This window comes from Vulpes lagopus, chromosome 21, assembly GCF_018345385.1.
Source record: "Vulpes lagopus strain Blue_001 chromosome 21, ASM1834538v1, whole genome shotgun sequence".
Classification (NCBI taxonomy): domain Eukaryota; kingdom Metazoa; phylum Chordata; class Mammalia; order Carnivora; family Canidae; genus Vulpes; species Vulpes lagopus.
This window is the reverse complement of record NC_054844.1, coordinates 35,333,309-35,349,775: the sequence shown is the minus strand read 5'-3', so window position 1 is coordinate 35,349,775 and position 16,467 is coordinate 35,333,309.

Genomic DNA, 16,467 nt, shown 5'->3' with positions numbered 1-16,467 from the left:
TTATTTGTGTGATATTTTTGTCTGCTATCTAAAACCTAGATTTTAGAGTTGGGGTTTAGATCGGGGAGGGATGGCATATATTATTGATCAGGAAAGTCTAACGTTCTTTCATCGCTGGAAGTATAACATGATGAAATTTAAAAAGCAGTATAGAGCATTATATGTCAGTAATGTGGTGCTTTTATATACCCAAGTCAAACTATTTTGGGTATAGTAACATCAGGAAATAAAATTCAAAAGAAGGAAAAAAGTTATATGCAATGTAAAATTTGCTCATTGCAACATTTTTATATAAGATGAAAGAAATGATAAATAGTTTGAAAATCCAGCATCAGACAACAAAAGTAAGTAGAATGAGGTGTATCACCTTCATGGCAAAACATGTAGTTATTAAAAGTGATGATAGAAGTTTAGGTATGCAAGAAAATGTTGCCTCTCAAAACCAGAACAGAGATATTATAGATGCAATATGCACACAATGCACACCGAATGCAGCTTTTGCAAAGAGGCATTTTAGCATTGTGACTAAAAGCACAGTTACTACAGAAAAACTCCCCAAGTTTGAACTGTGGCTCTGCCACATAGCATGTGGCCTTGGACTAGTTATTGAAGCTTTCTGTGCCTTTGTTTCAACATCTATGAAATGAGAATGGTATTATACCTCCTCAGGATTATTGTGAGGATTCACCAAGTTCATGTATTTACCAAAGCAGCTTGCAAAAGTACCTTCTACTTAGTTATTGTTAAATAAGTATCCATAGATGCAAGGTTGGACAGAAAGGGAAAAAATATGAAAATCAGTTTCTTTTTTTGTCATTATATATTTTAATAATAAATGAATCTCAGAACACAAAATTAGACTTTGTAGAACCATTGGATTTTTAAACTTAACCTTTGTCATCTTACTACTTACTGAAAATAGAATGCTATATTAAGTGGTAAAATATTTAGAAAAAATATGCCATTTCATATGGTAAATTATATCCTGCAAATATAATCAGAAAGTGAATTATGTAAATTCTTAAACTCTAGGTGTCTTTTAAATGTTGAGTAGTAATTAGTAAATATGAAAGTATTAAAATGTGCTATCATTGATATTTTCTTTGCCTGTAGATGGCACTATAATTTTAGAGATCTTATTTATTTATGTAAATACTTTAGCCACATGTAAAGAAAGCATCACTAAACTTATTGGAAGTCACCCTAAAATGTGCTCAGATACTGTTGCTGTGGAAAATTATTTTACATACAAATGATATTTGACATGTTAATTTTCTTTCAGTGTGAGTTGAGGCCTTGATATACTTTTTGGACCAGATGATGACCAGTCTTGTAGGTTTTTGCAGTTTTCCTGGGTATTTCAGGCCTTTAGAAGGATAATCTTTAATTTTCAAGGTTACTTTTGAAACTGAGCAATAGTGTTTCAGGATTACCAAGGTGAAACAAGTTGAGGTCTTTTTATTAAGCTAAAAAAAACACTTTGATGTTTGTGACTTACGCCAAACTGAATCGTGTAAGATTTGATTCAAGTAACTTTTATTGTTTGTTGTGCCAGTACTCTGCTTCTCTCATTTGAATCCATATACCCAACCTATAGGTAGGTAATATTTTCCCTGATTTTGCAGATGGGAAGATACCTGAGTGGTTTACTGACCTATTCAAGGTCAAACAGGATAGTATGTGACTAAACTTGGTTATGCTTTGTAGAACAGTATTGTTTTCATATACCTAATATTTGCCATCTGAAAACAAGTTTTTTTGTTAATGACTTTCATTTCCACTAACTCAGTATTCCTTGCCACTGATTAGTAGGCATATTGGAGCACGTCTTGAGAGAAACAAGATTCCTTTTGAGATTCTAAGACCAAAATAAAAGTAAAGGAGAACCTTTAGGAAATTCCCAAATCATTTTGGAATATTTTCCAGAACATTTTGGGACTTGTATCATAATGATAGGCAAAAATATTATAGGTCATAGGAGGTTAATGTAGATGGTACCTGGCACAATATTAATATTCAATAAGTATAGCGAAAGATTTGCTTCTTTTTTAGAAAATCTTATGAAACACTAACAGCAGTGTCCAACACCTAAATTCTCAATGTTATCTACTGTGCTAAATGATGAAAGTTTTACAGTGGAATGGTTAATGACTTCCCCTTGAGATCTGTTCTGACTCTGTCTTAGCATAATTACAATTCACACTTTTAGATTTATTTTTTTGTTAAGTGGAAATAACTATTTCTAAATCTGGGAGTTGAGCAATTCATTCAAATTAAGATCTTAAAGAACTATCTAGGTCAATGTTTTCAATATATTCCACGTGGGAACTACCTTTAGGAGACCAAAAAGAAAATGAAGCCCCAGGTTAACAGTGAAGTTTTCTTGCATTAATGTAAAGATAGGAAAAGAGGTTGGAGGAAGATAAGGGAGTTAGGAAAATAGGATTCTCTCTTTTTTTCTCTATTTACCTCTGTTTGCATTTTTAAGTAAGAATTTATTTGTATATTAATTTTGCAGTTAAAAACCTTGAAGAATACTTAAGGCTCAGAGAAGGTAAGGTAAGGCAATTGGTGGGTTATGATGACATTATTTTCAGCATATTGTCAGAAAGAAGTTTATGATTATACGTCTGAATGGCAGTAAATACAAGTTTAAAGTTTATTACCTGTGCTATGGACTTTGCTTTCAGATTTGGAAAGGTTCTGTCTAAGAAATAGCTTGAAGTCTTTTTTTTTTTTTTTTCAGATTGTATTTATGCATGAGAGACACATTGAAAGGCAGAGAAATTAGCAGAGGGAGAAGCAGGCTGCCTGCAGGGAGGCCAGTGTGGGACGGGGATCATGGCCTGAGCCAAAGGCCGATGCTCAACCACTGAGCCACCCAGGCACCTCTAGCTTGAAGTCTTATGGTATTGTTTTAGTCTATTTTTCCTGAGCCCTTCTGCTTTGCCTAGTTTTGATAGGCCACTAAACAATGCCAAATGTCTGACATAATGATCAACAAATATTTGAGTACCCCTAAATTAAAAGCACTCTATATGATACTGTGGGGAAGACAAAAATAAATCAGGTAATATCTCTGCCTTTGAGGGATTAACAGTGTCCTATCCTTTCAGATATCATTTAATTTGAAATGTTATCTGCAAAAAAGGATATGCAGGCTAAATGACAAGGATAAGAACAAGCAATGTCTTTTCCATTTCATGTATAGCTCACTGTATGGTCGATAATATGTTACTTGACCTCTCAGCACTTCATCCTGAATCCTTCAATGATACTTTATATTAGCATTTCTAAGCATTTTGAGATCTCTTCTTAAAATATGCTTTGAACTATTCAGTCTAAATGCTGCTTTCTCGAAAGCTACTACTCTAAAGAATGGGAAATGGTGTTAATGGAGTTAATCTTGTGTAATTTCAGTGTGGGTTGTCAGGAATATCTTTAAGTAAAGAAAATGACTCTAATCTTCTTAAGCAATTCATTTTCTCAGCTGCTGTGAGGCGGGAGCTAATTTACTCTGCCTGTGTACATAGACCCTGTCTTACTAAAGAGAAATTTTACTCATAGAAAGAAGTCAGGGCATCCATGATATTATTTAAGTTTAGAGATATTTTCTAAGATATCTCTTAGAAAATATTATAAAATATGAGATACTAAATTGTCTTTTTCATTATCAGTTTCCTTAATACCCAACTCGATTACCCATATAGAAATGAAATCCCTGTTACAAGGAAGAAATTTAATTATGGAGTCAAAACAAGATCTATTTAGTTGTTTTTAAAGGGAAGAGATCAAAGAACTGGTCACTCCTTAACTGAGGGTGTTCAAGCAGCAGGATGGGGGGTGGGGAGTAGAGAGGGTTAGGATTCAATTCTTTATGCTTTTATTCCTTTTCTGATGAGCCCTACTGGCATTCTCATAGACTAGTTAGGTCAGGATTCTGAACTTTTCACTACAATAGGGTTTTAATCTTAGCTGATTATTGTTTCCACCCCCACCCCTAGTCATAAAGGACTAGTGTTCTTTTCTAAAAAGAGAAGATGAAGACTATTTCTATTAAAAAAAAAAAAAAACACTCCAACAAATCTTTATAAGCTTTCTTCAGTTATAGTACAATTCTTTTTTTTTTTTTTTGCATCTGATTTTCAAAAGGAAACTAATTTAGGTTGCATTTTTTCAGTAAATTAATCTTAAGGTAAATCTAATAAATTTTTATGGTATGTGGATAATAACAATGCACTTTTCCTATTTAGAAATCATTTTAGAAAATTTGAGAAGCAGTTATTCCTAATTTAAAGAGCATTTCCCAAGGCATTGAAAGAAAATTTTAATTTCATAGTGAAGCGTTTGATGGTTGTGTTTTTTTTTATGTACATATTCTCTCTAGTTTTGATTATTGTGATAATTTTCTAGCTGACTGCCTCTGTTCTTCATTCTAACCAGTCCATCCTGTGTGCTAATGTCAGTTAAACTTGTAAAAGTAGAAATCTGGTCCCGTCATTGTGTTTTGGCTATTTAGCATTTCAGTGGCTTCCCAGTATCTATGGAATATAAGTCCAAACCCCTAAACATAGCAGATATATATCTGCACAGTATGACTTCAAATTCTTTCAAGTGTCATCTTCCACTTACTCTAGAAAACATACCTTTTGTTTTAGCTCTTTTTGCTTTTTCCCAAATATAGTATGTTTTCCTATGTTCTACGTTTCAACTTCCCATTCTTGTTGGTAGAATGTCTTTTCTGCTTAGGTTAAATATCTTGTCTGTGAAACCCATGTTCTCATAACACTGTCTATGTCTGTACTGTCTCATTAGTCACATTGCATTATACTTATTTGACTAAATATCTGGCTCATCTACTAACTATTCAAAGGCATTCATCCTTATACCTTAGGGACTCATCAGTGTCTAACATATAATAGGTTTAAAATGCTGAATGAATACCACAAACATAACTTAGTAAATTTATTTGGTAAATATATATTATAATATATATAATCTCAGGAAAGTTCTAAAATAGTTCTTTACCTCACAGAAAGTTTAGGAGAATTGGGTCTTGTTAGATTGCTTTTCCACTTTTACAGAATTGTCAAAATAATTTTTTCTTTGTTATACTACCCAGAGGATGTTTACCTTTTATTTAAATATTAAATGCATTGTAGAATTTCATTTACTGCTCAGAATAAGCTCAAGGAGTATAACTATTCTCATTTTACAAAAGAAATCTCTAGCGCCGAAAGAGGTTAAGTAGCTACTCTACATTGCAGAGAATTTAACCTAGCTCTTTAGTTTCAAGGCCCATGGTGATAACTTCCTTGTGCTGCTGAAGCCTAATTCAAAATGTCTCAGTTGTTTACTTTGCTTAACTAGTGGATATTTAATTCCTGCCTATCTCTGAGCTGACCTGTATATTTCTAATTCTTTATGACATTAAGGCAAATTGGGGGAAGATTCACTTTAAATGATGTAATGATAATAGCTGTCAATAATTGAGCACTATGTGCTAAGCATTTTACAACTTATTAGTATATGCCTATAGAATAAGTACTGTTATTATTTTTGTTTTATGGATGAGGACATAGAGATTGAGTCCAATTAAGAAACTTGAGAAAGGTAGAACATGGAACCAAACTAGAAACCAGATCTTTTTTTCTTACAGAATCCAGAGACCCTTAAGCTATGAACTTGGTTTGAAATTAAATGACAGTGACTCCGGTCACATCATAGAAGCCAACACAAGTGTTCTTTTTGAATGAAGTCACCTTATCCAGGTTTTGAGTAAATGTTCAGACAGTGAACATCACAGAAGAAAGCAAGGCATCATGAATGACAGCCCACGGAAACAAAAGACAGTATAAATAGACATGCAGGACTTCAGAATTCTAGATATGGATCTCATGTTTATTCTTTTTAAAGAAGTGAGATACTAAGAAGCTTGAAAGTGTGTAGGGAACTAGAAGCTAAAACACAATTTAGCATATTTGAAAAAGAACATAGACTTTCTAGAAGTGAAAATTTTAATAATCAAAACGTAAAACTTGTTAATTAATTAACTTGTTAATTAACATTACACAAAATTGAAAAACTGGTAAACTAAAAAGTATTCAGAAGAAACCCAGAATGGAACAAAAATGGGATTTAAAAAGATGCAGAGATGATACATGGAGGACAAAGAGAAACTTTAAAATACATTTAATTGGAGTCTGAAGGAAAGGAAAGAGAATGAGGTAGGGGCAACATTTGAATAGGTAATAATGGCTGAGAATTTTCCGAAAATAGCAAGATGCTAAAATATGGATTTAAGAAGTCCAGTGAATCCCAAACAGTGTAAGTAAAAAGAAAGCCACATTGAGATACATCATACTGAATATGCAGAGCATCAGTTAAAAAAAAAAAAAAAGAATCTTAAAAGCAGCCGGGGAAAGATTTTTCTCAAGGAATGATTAAGAGTGATAGCTGGCTCTCCAGAGCAATGATAGAATATATTTTAAAAACTGAGAAAGTTTGCAACTAAGCACTGACTCAGAAGAAATTCCAAAACAAACAAAAAGAACAAAAGACTTCAGACAACGGGTAAAGGATCCTAAATCAGAAGCCTAAAATAGAGGAATGAACGATGAACAAGAAAAGTGGCAAGTTTGTGGTTAAACATAAACAAATACTAACTTTGTAAAATGGTAATGTCTATAATATCTTCTGGGTTACAAAAGAATAATAAAACGTAGAGCCTGAGGGGGAGCTAAACGGAGTTAGTGATCTAAGGTTGTTGTGTTATCTGTACAAAAGGTAAATATATTGACTAATGTTAGTCTTCTATAAGTTAGAATTGTGTGGTATAGTATCTATAATAGCCCTTAAAATAATAAAAACAGCTATAACATCCAAATTAAATGCAGGATGATTGCTCTAGTCTGTGTTCTACAAATCAGAGCTTCCTGATTAGTTTGATTTACTTGATAAGAGAAATTTGATGAAAATACAAGAATTATTTACATTATCGTGAAATGTTTTAACATTGACTTTTTAAAGACTAGGAAGAGCTGTTAGCTTCTTCAAACATAATTTGAAATGTTGTAAACTTTGAATAATTATAAAAAAAAAAGATTCAAAATTTACTATGTTTTAGACACTGCCACACTAATTTTTTAATGATACGTTTTGACCATAGCCATTTCACACACAAAAATCCATTGCTGAAACACTGTGGTTAGAGAAATAAGCTCAAATTTCTCATTAAAATTTTGAAAATACTGGGACGCCTGGGTGATTTAGTGGTTGCGCATCTGCCTCAGGTCCTGGGGTCCTGGGATCGAGTCTTGCATCAGGCTCCCCACAGGGATCCTACTTCTCCCTCTGCCTATGTCTCTCTCTGCTTCTCTCTCTGTGTCACTCATGAATAGATAAAATCTTTAAAAAAATTTTTTTTCAAAATACTTCATTTTGAAACCTTAAATCAGTATCTTCTCTAGTTGTATGTATTTCATTTTCTGATCATGTTTATATAAAGAAAGGCAATTTTTTAAAAAGATTTTATTCATTTACTCATGAGAGACACAAAGAGAGAGGCAGAGACACAGACAGAGAGAGAAGCAGGCTCCATGCAGAGAGCCCGATGTGGGACTCGATCCCAGGTCTCCGGGATCACGCCCTGGACTGAAGGCAGCTCTAAATTGCTGAGCCACCCGGGCTGCCCGGCAATGTTTTTTTCACTAACTCATACTCCTAAAATCTCTTCAGTCTACTTTAGTGTGATGCAGATACCATTTTCTACATATGGAGGGGAAACGTTTGGGGAACACTACTTTATATAGAGCCAGATGGAGTTGGGGAGGAGGACGAGGAGAAAATTCTTCATTATCTTTAATCATTTTAAGGCTACATTAAAAAAAATTAGAAAGTGTTAATATTTGTAAACATGAATAATCTCACTTATATCCTTCTTCTTTACTTTTACTTTTCTCTCTTTTTGGTTCATGCCCCTATGCTCTCAGTCTGCATTTGACAAAACTGACTTGATGAGTTCCATAGCCACAAAAAGTCATAAGTTGTTGGTTTCATAAGATACTTCTGTGACCTTTGTACTGATGGTTGCTTAGCGTTCCCAAAAGAAAACTCACTAGGAGCCAGCCTTCAACTTCAGTGCCTACTCTAATTTCACAGTGAAATATATCTTTGTTCTTATAACTCCCTCCCAGGTCATCCAACTGTACTAGGTATTCTTCTTCATGTTTTAATGCTCTCAGAAAAGCTGGGGGCTCTCCTATAATTTTCCTTGTTTTTGGAGTGTTAGAATACTTATTTTATCATGCATTCACTTTCTACATGAGAAATCAAGGTATTTTTATAATCAGCTGAATTGCTCTAGTAATTGCAGTTGATTAAGATTTCTCTTTACAGGAGCTGTTGGGAAATATTCTACATGCATTTAATTAGATAAGTTAGAGAACTTAACATTTTAAGTCGTTGGTTACTGGATTTACAATTGAGTTTAATGTCATCTAAAAGTAGACAAAGCATGTCTACAAGATGAGAGCTAAACTTAGGTCTCTGCCAAAATACCTTCAGGTCACTTATAATATGAATATGGTTGTACACATGGGCTTTTTCCTCCTCCTCGAAATCATGTAAAAGCAATAGGGAAATTGACATTTTTTTAAATGTGCAAACAATATAATAAATGAACTTAATATGTAAGAGTTAACAAGGGCAGCTGAGACCTGGACAAATGTTGTATGGTAAGAAGGGAAAAAAAAGTAGAAAATGGATACAATAATAGCATCTCAAAATAACACACATTAAAAAAAAAATATATATATATATATATTTTTTTTTTTTCCTGAACATATAGGGCCTGCCCTAAAAGAGAAAACATTATATCTCTTTTTTAAGAAGGGTCTGAGAAATTGGCCCTTGTCAATTGTGGTGGCAAAAACCCTGCTATATCTGGTTTGCGGCTAAACAGCATTGTAAACAATAATGTGTTGTATTTGTAGAAAGCAGAAGAGAAAATCTGTGAGTTATAAATCATGAAAGATTATCTTGGTTTTTCTGCCCTGACCTAGCATCTTCATCAAATAACTGGTCCAGCCAGGAATATTCAATTCATTCAATAATGAGTAATAAAGGACATTGGGCATAACCTCAATACAAAAATACTGTAAGATAAACATGTGGAAGAGAAATGCAAAATTTGTCAACAGATCACCAAAAGGTGGCTATAAAGAAGATAAAAATTATAGGGTACCTGGATGGCTCAGTTGGTTGAGTCCCACCCACTCTTGATTTTGCACCAGATCTTGATCTGAGGGTCATGAATTCAAGCCCTACATTGAGTTCCGTGCTGGGCATGGAGCCTACCTAAAAAAAAAAAAAAAAGTGACACACGATTTTTTCTTTCGTAAAGCAATCATTTCTTTGAAGGAAGGCTATAAAAAAAGAAATGGAAGAAGAAAGGAAACAAATACTAGACAAAAGGAGGAGAGGAAATCTGAAATAGCAGATTTCAAGAAAGAGGCAGAAGACAAAAGCAAAACCATCAGAGAAATGAAGATGAAACTGAGGCGCCAAAAACAGTAGACAGAAAAGTACAATAAGAATAAAATTGATACAGAAAAGGAGAATAAAATTGTGATAGTGTACATAGAAAATACAAAGTTATCTACCAGGTAAGTAAAACAAACAGTAGAACTAAAAAATGGTTTTATCCATTCACAGAATACAAGGTCAATGTACAAAAGTCAAATTTGTTTCTATGTAATAACAATGAATAATTGAACAACGAAAAGTTCTAAACAATACTATTTACAGTAGCATAAAAACATGAAATATTTTCAAACATTTAACAAAGTCTTATGCGTCTTCTATGTCATTAACAATGAAACAGTTCTGAAAGAAAAAAAAACCTAAGAAGATGGAGAGAGACATGATGTTCATTTGACTGGAAGACAATATTGTTAAGATGTCAGCTCATCCCAAATTGGTATGTAGATTATATTAAGTGCCAATCAAAACACAGAAAAATGGTATAAATACTTTGGAAAATTGGCAGTTTCTCATAAATTTAAATGTACCCTACTATACGCCTCAGCAATTCCACTCCTAAGTATATATTAAATATTGATGCAAACATGTCCACAAAAAATTACAAAATGTTATACAAAAACATTCACAGTAACTTTGTTTATTATAGTCAATTGCAAACAACCCAAATGTCTATAAAAGAAAAGTGGGTGACGAAATGGTATATTCATAAAATGGAATAAAAATTTAAGGTACATGCAACAACATGTGTACATATTAAAAACGTACTGTGTGAGAGAAGCAAAAAACAAAAGAATGTACTGTGATTCCATTTATATGAAGTTCAAAGCAGGCAAAATAAACTATAGTAATATACATCAGGACAGTGGTTACAATAGTGTATGTGTCAGGGAGGTGGGTAGCAGAGATTAGAAGTAAGGAGGGTTGGATCCAAGGGCTTGAGGAAATTTTTCTATGTGAAGGAAATACTCTGTCTTCTTTGGGATTGGGTAAATGAATTTGCAATTTGTCAAAACTTGTTAAACTGTGTACACTGAAGATTTATACATTTCACTGCATGTAGATTTTACTTGAATAAAATATAAGATCTGTGTGGCAGCCATGGAGCTCTTTTACTCAGATACTCATTCAGGAGTGACCCTGCCTTGAGGTACGCAGCTAACCGATAGCCTCAAGCTGTAACACTTTGGGGATGTGCTACAGCACCTGGGCTAAGGACATGTTCTCTTCTGCAGCTCCAGCCAGTGACTTAACAAGGCCTGAGTATTAGAGCTGGCCACTGCTGCCCAATGAGATACTCTCTTAATGGGAGATTTTGTCTAGAGCTCTCCCTTTAGGACAAGCCACAGTGTTTTCGGAGCACTATAGTCTGAGGTTCTTCCTACCCAACTGTCCTTATTTTGCCCTGTTTCTCAAGGTTCAGATTTGTCTTCTGGTTTGAAGTTTGTTTTGTTTTTTTTTTTCTGCTCCCTCTCGCCTTTTTCTTTCACAGGCATTACCTTCAGTAAATCTATTCCATGTCTAACTCCATGTTGGCTTTGGCAAAAACTCAAAAAAAAATCTGTGATAGAAATGATACTAAATATATGTCACATTAATACAGTTATATTGACATAATTCCAGAAAAGTTTTTTTTTTCCAGAAAGTTTATTGGATTTATGTCTTTATGTTGGATTCAACAGGCTCACCTAAAACACAAGTATTTAATGTTTGGATATAGGGTTGTGAACAAAGGCAAATGTAAACAGAAAGCAGAAGGCATGATCAGATTAGGAAGAATTCAAGGCAAAACACATTAAAGAAAGGAAAATTTGGGTAGCCCTGGTGGCTCAGCGGTTTAGCGCCACCTTTGGCCCAGGATGTGACCCTGGAGACTCGGGATCGAGTCCCACATCAGGCTCCCTGCATGGAGCCTGCTTCTCCCTCTGCCTGTGTCTCTGCCTCTATCTCTCTCTGTGTGTCTCTCGTGAATAAATAAAATCTTTAAAAAAAAGAAAGTTTGTATTCTTAATATGAAAACCAGGTGAGGATTGCTACAAGAAAAAAAAAATTTCCCTGATGAACTTAGATGCAAAAATCCTCAACAAAGTATTAGCAAACCAAATTCAATGATACATTAAAAGGATTATGTACCATGATCAAGTGGGATTTATTCCAGTGATAAGGATAGTTCAACATCCACAAGTCAGTTAATGTGGTGTACCACATTAATGGTATATAACACATATACCACACTCAGCGAGATGGGTATAGAGGTAACGTGCCTCAAAATAATAAGGGCCATTTGCTACAAACCCACAGCCAACCATACTCAATAGTGAAAAGCAGAAAGCTTCCGTAAGATCAGAAACAAGAATGTCTACTCCCACCACTGTTACTCAATATAGTACTGAAAATCCTAGCCATAGCAGACAGCAAAAAGAAATAAAAGCCATCCAAATTGGTGAGGAAGAAGTAAAACTTTCACTATTTGCAAACAATATACATGGAAAACCCTAAAGACTCAAAAAACGTTTTGAACTAATCAATGAGTTCAGTAAAGTTATTGTAGGATACAAAATTAATATGCAAAAATCTGTTTCTATACACTAATGAACTATCACAAGAAGAAATAAAGAATCTCATTTACAATTGCATTAAAAAGAGTGAAATACCTAGGAATAAATTTAACTAAAGATGAGAAGGACCTGTATATTGAGATTACACAATGTTAATGAAAGAAATGGAAGAAGACACAGATAAATGGAAAGATGTATCGTGCTGATGGAAGGATCAACTTTGTTATGTCTACACTATCCAAAGCAATCTACAGATTCAAGCTATCACTATCAAATTTCAAATGCCAGTTTTCAAAGAAATAAAACAAATAATCCTAATATTTGTATGAAACCACAAAAACAACAAAGTGATCTTGAGAAAACAAAGCTGGAAGCATCATAGTCCCTGATTTCAAACTATATTGCAAAGCTATAGTAATTAAGACAGTATGGTATTGGCATAAAAACAGACCTACAGATTGATGGAATGAAATAGCCCAGAAATAAACCCATGCATACATAATTAACTTATGACAATGGAACCAAGAATATACAAAGAGGAAAACAAAGCGTCTTCAGTAAATGATATTTGGAAACCTTAAATGCCACATGAAAGAATGAAGCTCAACCACTATCCTACATGATACACAAAAGTTAAAGTGGATTAAAAACCTGAAACCATAAAACTAAAAAAAACATGGGTGGTAAGCTCCTTGACAAAGGTCTTGGTGATTATATTTTGAATCTGATGCCAAAAGCAAAAATAAGTGGAACTACATCATACTCAAAACCTTCTGCACAGCAATGGAAACCATCAACAAAATGAAAAGGCAGCCTACTAAATGGGAGAAAATATTTGCAAATAATGTATCTGATAAGAAACTAATATCTAAAAGATATGAAGAACTCATAGACTCAATAGTAAAACAAAATCTGCTTTTAAAAATGAACAGAAGATCTGAATAGACATTTTTTCCAAAGAAGACATACAGATTGCCAAGAGGTACATGAGAACATAGTCAACATTCATTCAGGGAAATGCAGAGCAAAACCACAATGAAATATCACTTTTCATTTGTTAGAATGGTTATTATGAAAAAGACAAGAAATAACAATGTTGCCTAAGATATGGAGAAAAGGAAACCCTTGCCCACTCTTTATGGGAAAGTACATGAGTGTAGCCACTATGGATAACAGTATAGAGTTTCCTCAAAAAATTAAAGTAGAACTATCATATGATCATGCAATCTAAATTCTGGGTATTTTTCTGGGGAAAATGAGGACATTAATTTGAAAAGATAGATGCACCCTCATGTTTATTGCAACATTATTTACAATAACCAAAAAATGGAAACAATCTAAGTGTCCACTAATAGAGGAATAAAGACATTGTGGTATATAAATATACAATGGAATATTATTCAATAAAAGTAATGAAATCTTGCCATTTTCAACAACATAGATGGATCTTAAGGGCATTATGCTAAGTGAATTTAAGTCAGAGAAAGACAAAAAAATCACAGCATGTCTTTTATATGTGAAATCAAAAAGAAAAAAATCAAGTTCATAGATATAGAAAACAGATTGGTGGTTGCCAGGGACAGGGGGTGGTGAAGTGGAGAGAAATGGATGAAGTATGAAGCATAAAGAGAGTTAGAGGAAATTTCCCCTGAAAACAAATTATAGATGTGAATTATTCTGTAGTTAATTTAATACCTCTATGTGGATGAGCCAAAAATATCAATTTATTTTGTATATTCCTGGATCCAGTTCTCTCTTAACAAAAGTTATTTTCTTTAATACCCAAAATATATGTTCTGTCTGAGAACATCTAGCTTAAATAGTTATGCATAATAATTTTGTAAGTAATTGACTAATATCTCTCACCATACTTTGAGATCCATGAGGACAGGGACATTATTGGTTGGTTGGTTGATTTGCTAGTTTTTATCATTGTATCCTTGGCATTTGGCACAGTGTCTGGCACATAGTAGGCACCCAATAATTCTTATGAATGAATAAATGAAGAATAGAACACAAAAATATTGGGGCACCTGGGTGGCTCAGTGGTTCAGCATCTGCCTTTGGCTCAGGTTGTGATCCCGAGGTCCTAGGATTGAGTCCCACATTGGGGGTCCCTACAGGGAGCCTGCTTCCTCTGCCTATGTCTCCGCCTCTCTCTGTGTCTCTCATGAATAAATAAAAATCTTAAAAAAAGAACACAAAAATACTGATGTAATTCTTCATTAAGGACTACAATTAAATTTATTCTTTTTAGATGGAAGTCTTTCTGGAGGCAAAGAGTTATTATTTGTGCTTATTTATTGATTCATCCATTCATTCAACAAATATTCATTTACACGGCAGACAACCCTATGCTAAGCATGGAATACATGGTGATAAGGGGAATAGATACACTTCCTGCCCTGGAGCTCAGAGCCTGTAGGTAAGTGCTTATCAATTCTCTATTTCTAATATCTTATGAACAGCTATAATTACACGTTTGTGATAGTATCGTATCAGAGGGCTCTCATAACCTCTTTTCTTATTTGATCCTCCCAGAGCACAGATGTTATCTTCATCTTTACAGACAGAGAAACAGATACTAACAACAACAACAACAACAACAACAAAAAGCAATGCTTCATATAGATTAGTTCATTTTATTTAAGAAATATTTATTGATTACCTACTAGTTTCAGCAACTTCTAGGAGTTGCAAACAGCAATGAACAAGAAGAAGGACACTTCTAGTAGGAGATGGCAAACTGAACAATAAAAAAGATAAATCATAAGATTACAGATGAAATAAAATTGAGTGATGCAATTAGGGAGTGACTATGATGAAGGAATTCAGGGAAGGACTCTGAGGTGGTGACACTGAAGCCAAGACGTGAAGTTAGACCAGCCATTTGAAGAGTTATGGGAAAGCCTTCAAAAGGGAGTGCCAAGTCCAAGGCAATGAGCAGGACATGAATGTAGCATCTTCAAGGAAGAAAGTGAAGGCTAGTGTCACTGGGGCAATGGATGTATGGTATGAGATAAGCTTCAGAACAGTGTGAGCCAGATCATGTACGGCCAGCCTTACAGGCCATGGACTTTTTTCTGCATGCATTGCGAAGCAAATAGAGAATTCATATAACTGATTTAACATGTGCTCACAAAAGAGGATTACTTGGCATTATACATAGAATAAGAAAATTGTGCTTAAACTTGATTTCAAAGAACAGAGAAGTCAAAAGTGATTATTTGACAATCAGCTGGAGAGTTTCCCATAGCCCAGTGAACCATATTGGAGAGACACTGAATGTAGACTCCTTCAGAAGTGTGTGGGGGGGAAAAGGGGTGGTCATGCCTAGGAGAGACTGAGGATTTCATTTCTTAGGACAATTTTTGAGAATGCTCCTTGTCAGGGGGAAGATGATGTAATCTGAGTTTTTGAGTTCGTAGAATATAAAAGCAAAACACTCTCAGATCCTGAGGAAAAAAGGTCAGTAATTCTAGGTCTTTAGTCTTTAATGTGGTAAAGAATGGAAACAGCTCTGTGTAAGCTTGGGAACCAAGTGTGGGGCAACCTCCGTGGAGTTTATCCCTGGATGAGTGAGCTCATCCTCTCTTCATGACCTGAGGTTGCCTGAGCAGGGATGCATGTCACCAGTGGACATGCACAGTCTGACAGTCTCTTGAACTAGCTTTCAACAGTAATACTGTATAACAAAAAGAAACAATGGCAGAATCAGTTTCCTCTCTGCTTCAGTGGAGAAGACAGAATGAGCCTCTTTTCCACTGCGTAGAGAAGGATTTTGGAACGGGGAAACAAAGAGCCCAAAGGGAAATCCTAAGCTTCCTACTAAAAAGACAGTATGATATTAAACAATTAATTAGAAACCTAAAAGAGAAGTGACCTCATGTGTACCTCAGGTTTATGCAGGGACTTGTAAGTGTTACATATGCCACTGTTAAGAATTTTGGCTTGTCTCTGGGATGAAAGCAGTGTTTGTGACACACATAGTTACATGAATTATTTGAGATTGAGTAGCTTATTCAGGGTCACTCCAGGGCCTGTGCTCTTACCTAGTTGTATATTTTTAGTGTATCCATTAAATTTCTTTTTAATGCTGTTATTTTTATTTGGTATAACATTTTTACTGGTTTTTGGTGTCTAGTTAATACGTTCTATATTCAGTCATTTTTGCTATTGCTCAAACAATAACTAATGAATTGTTTCAATAATTTATGTTTTATGTGTTGAATAAATATGCATTTAAAGCTGTTATTTTGGGGATCCCTGGGTGGCTTAGCAGTTTGGCGCCTGCCTTTGGCCCAGGGCACGATCCTGGAGTCCCGGGATTGAATCCCACGTCAGGCTCCCGGCATGGAGCCTGCTTCTC